Below are 5065 nucleotides of genomic sequence, written 5' to 3'. Positions count from 1 at the left end.
GCTGTATACAAACTCGGACAGTGGGCCTTCTAGTGGCCCCTCTGACTGCAATGGAAACATATCGGATCAAGTCCATGGGCGATGGTAACAATACAATCCATGCTAAAATGGCCAATCTGGCCGCACATGAAACATCCGGCATCGCCACCACTTCTACGCCTGCACGCACCCAGGTGCGTCCTACCGCACTTCCTACATCGACTGCGGCTCTGATAGTCCCTTGTCCTCAAATCCGACCCCTTGGGCCTCTTACCCGAACCTATGGCTACCTGAGTCTCATCCGTTTTCCTCTTCCTTTCTAATTCCATGCCCGTCTCTCGCTCCGGCGTTACCTTGTCGACACCGCCCGTCGACTGAACAACAGCTGTCTGATCCTGGAGCTTCGCAATCAACCTATCAGTGATCCTCACTACCATGTCGGGCAGATCCTCGTGAATGGCTCGCGTAACCTCCTCCACTATCCAATCATGCAAAGGTCTCTCTTGGAGACAGGGTGCCCCACTCACTCCTGTCCCTTGATGGCAAAAACTAGAAATGGGGTCTCCTTTCCCGATGGATCCTGGAACTCCATAAGAATCGGGGTCTAGACGAGCCCCAATCTATCCTGAAACTATCCCGGCCTTAAAGGCCTCAAGATGACTGTCCATGAGCTCCACAATGGCCCCTCTAACCGAACCGAAAATCACTGGAGTCTGATCAATGATGTTGCGCATGATCTCTGCGGAAATGAAATCCCTCATCTGATCCTCAAGCTGCCCGGCTCTAGAGCCTGAGCCAGATCCCTCCCCGGCACCTGAACTGCCAACTAATATTTCGCGCAACGTCACCATGCTGAAAATATAACAATTCCTGATCAATTTACACACTACTGTTGAGGGATCTCTCACACACTCTACTAGTTCCCTGGTTTTGCCTTGGCCCCTCTTGAATCGCATACGGATCCTCTACTTTCAGTAGTACGGGCCCATTTTACCTTCCACATCTATCCGTGCTTTCCTCAAGAGTTACCTCAACTCCACCAAGTCCCCTTTTCTCTACTACTGATCTCTGCTACTCTCATCCTAGGCTTGCCCTAGGGGACTTCTGACTTCACCCAACCAGTCCTCAGCTGTTGAAGGCCTCCTTGTAATGCCAATTAGCCACCACCTGAATACCATCACATGAAATGAGGCTCGGATAATCCTTCGAGTAAAAGACTCGTCCCTACAACGGTTGGACTCAGACAAGAGCTGCGCAATAGGGCCAAATCCAGCACTCTGAGATTATTCAACCCTGCTCACATGTGATGTGACGTATTCACCTAATGGCTAACTCCCATCACTCAGAGTCCCACAAAGCACAAAGCAAGTAGCATTCGGATAAAGGAAACATACTCAGGAAAAACTATTCTCATAACAAGAAACTGTACTAGCATACAATGCTAAGCTCATACTATCAGGCATAACCTACACAGGCTATCCTACTACTGTCTACTCATTACTAGCATGAAATTCTTATCAAGCTGAAACACATAAAGCAGGCACATATCCTAGATCCTTAGTCCTATTCTAGCATGTTGTTCTACTGAAACTGAAACTGATATTCATAACATAAACTTGTATGGGTAATTTGGGAGTACTTACTTGAGCTCGGCTGATTGCATGCACCACACCCTTTTCTCTTACCAAAACTCCTTTCTTTCTGAATTCTTTTGCTTTACTAAAACTGTTTTCTTTCTCAAAACTCTTTTTACAAAACTGTCTTTTCCTTTTGAAAACCTTTATACCAATCCCTTAGTTTGAGTTCAGACACGCCCGAGGGTATGTCCGAATCCCTCAAACCAAGGCTCTGATACCAACTTGTAACGACCCAAAAATCACGACTAAAAATTTCTTTTAAAACATTACTAAAACCATATTTACAAAACTGTATCATAAATCATAACATAATTTTTAGAGTATTAATTCAAAACATAATCTCATTATCAGAGTAAAACATTCCCAGGCTAACTGACTATGGTGTGTGCACTGCAATCTTCTTGAGCTCCTCCTTTAAAAACTGTGTACCTGAAACCAAAACTGAAAACCGTAAGCACGAAGCTTAGTGAGCTCCCCCAAACTACCACATACCATACAATAACATATATAGCACATACTGGGCCTTGCCCACTGCATCGGACCGAGGTCCGGACTAACTGGGGCCTTGCCCCCTGCATCGGACCGAAGTCCGGAAACTGACTGGGACCTTATCCCCTGCATCGGACCGAAGTCCGTACTAACTGGGGCCTTGCCCCTGCATCGGACCGAAGTCCGGAAACTGACTGGGACCTTGTCCCCTGCATCGGACCGAAGTCCGGACTAACTGGGGCCTTGCCCCCCTGCATCAGACCGAAGTCTGGAACTAACTGAACATAACATAACATAAACATATCAACTAGCATGAACACACATATACTGCATACTGCATCAGGCCGTAGCCCGGAACACATAACACATAAATCCCGTCTGAGCCACGAAGGCATCAAACATACCAACTACGGCATCGGATCAAAATCCGGAAACTACTACTAGCTAAACGGGTCGGCATTGTGGCCTTAGACCTGTTCCTACTGGAAGGAAACTCACCTAAACTGCTGAGCTCCGTCGATAATCCTTTGGCTGCTGATCGACAATCCCCTGAGCCGTTGCTCCTCCTGCTCTCCGAGCTACCAATATCAATATGACACTTAGTGTCACACCCCCAAACCAAGGATGGCGGAAACGTCCGGGGGTGGAGGACTTCATGTATAGTATCACAACAACGAGTATAATAGTGCTCAAAGTAAATACAACCAATCATATATATCTATTCGAAAGAGTTACATCATTGTATGAATTACATGTTCTAAATCAATTACAATATGTAGACAATAAGTATGAAATGTTTGATGCCTTAACGTCCCATCCTCAAAAGCACTTGGTTACCTGTTTATTGATTTCCTGAGAATACAAGTAGTTTTGAAAAAGTGTCAACACAAAGGTTGGTGAGTTCATAAGAAATTTTGTTGGAGAAGTAAACCGTTTTCCTTGTAAAAGCGATAGTATATGTATCCAGAAAATCCGATATTTTCTTTATAAAAGTTATGTAATGTAGTCTTATAACCGAAGACCAAAATGTATAAGTAACCTCTCTTACTAATAGAAAATGATATGTGTTTAAATTGACATAAACGCGCCTGAATTAAATGAAATTCCCGTAAATTCTTATGTTTGTTAATACTTTATGTATATGTAGTCCTAAATCCCAGGACCGAGAAAATAACAAGTATTGTCCATACTTAAAGATATAAGTGTGGTTTCAAATGATGTGTAGTCATAAATACCAAAACCGAAAGTGTACAGTAATATCTGTACTTATTGAGATAATAAGTGATTTTAAAATCGACATAAAACCCATTTAAGTTTTATAAAAATCCCGTAAACTTTATGTATTGTTATATCCCTATGTGAGTCGCTATAATCATACTATGACTAAATGAACCTGCCACGACGTTTCTCAGGCGTCGTAAAACTGAAATGACATTTGTCACCCGTAGACCTGCAGGTCCCACTGTAGCTAGCAGCAAGGTGTGGGGTGTCAAACCCAATATAGATCTATACACAACTATCACGTTCTCCCTCCAGGAGACTCTGATTATAACTAACAGGAATTATATCCCGCACTCGGACGTACGGAAAGAGATTGTCTCACAGTTTAGGTTAACAAGTTTACGAGTTGTGTGCGTGAGTGTAAAACACTTCTGTATGAATGTACCCTTTTTGTACGTGTGTGTTATGTGATGTATCATAAACTATACCTATTATAGTTTTATCCAAAATGTTTGTAATATATAAGAACTCTTTTATGAAAAAGCGTTAGTGTTATGAAATCCATTAAACTATGCTTATTATAGCTTATATACGTGTTCTAAATGAATGAATAATCTTATCATGAATGACTTATTTTCAGTTTATGATGATAAAATTTACAAAGAAACACATTCAATACTTAGAATTTATATTTATACACTTTGCTCAACATAATACAAAGTGTTATGAAAATTATATGATGTTAACTAAATTAGACCTTCCTGCACTGTTTTAGAAAAGCCATAGAAAAATCATACGAAGTCGAAAACTAAATCCGTAAATTCTGAGAGTTCCCAAAATGTGTCTAGTTCACTCATAATTTTTATCATGATTTTTAATGACCTCCAACTTGGGTGAAAAAGTCCATAATCACAGACTGGTCCGGATTGGTGTTTGAAATGATAGACAGTTTTGTAAAAATCACCATAAATTGTAGAAAAATCTTATGGAGATGTGAAAGTAGTCATTTTAAAGCTAAGAACTGGAACTACTTACACCTAAAACAGTTTTTCAAACAAAAGTTTTTAAGTTGTCCAAAACAGTCCGTGAATGGAGTCCAACTTTTCTGATGAAAGCTGTTAGAAAAATTTAGTTATGTTCTTGGTGTTTTAACTTGTATTCCCCCCCTAAAAACTTAAGAAAACATAAAAATGTAGGGGTATGAACTCACCTTGAGTGATTTCAGTAGGTAAGTGTTGAAGAAGAGAAGTGTTCAACCCAAGAACACTTGAAGAATCACTTGAAGATTCGAAGATCTAACAAAAACGTGATGATGTTTGTGTAAGCAATCTTTGATTTTGAGTAGGAGGATGTGTAATAATCATAAGAAAGATGATGATACTTACTAATTGTAGGAGAAGAGTCTTGGAGTATGCCTTGAAATTCTCGAATTAGAGAGAAAAAGATGAGAGAGTTTGAAGTGTGATTCTTGGTGAAAATGAGAGAATGACTAAAGTGTGAGGAGAGAGGATGGATGTTCCAGCCCTAAGAACGTGGGAATAGTTGAAAATAGTGAGAAAAGACCTATGAAGTGACTAGGGATGGGTTGGTGGTGAATAGTGACATGGAGTGGGTATGGGAGTGGTTGCTTGTGTCATGGAAATAAGTAAAGTCAACACTCTACCTTTGTACTTCACCCACTCTCTTTTGGATAAGGTTTTATCCTTAAAAATGTGATTAATTAATAGTTAAGGGTCCTT

Source organism: Lactuca sativa, chromosome 2, assembly GCF_002870075.4.
Source record: "Lactuca sativa cultivar Salinas chromosome 2, Lsat_Salinas_v11, whole genome shotgun sequence".
Lineage (NCBI taxonomy): Eukaryota > Viridiplantae > Streptophyta > Magnoliopsida > Asterales > Asteraceae > Lactuca > Lactuca sativa.
The sequence above is the reverse complement of the archived record's forward strand: the minus strand, read 5'-3'. Positions refer to the sequence as shown.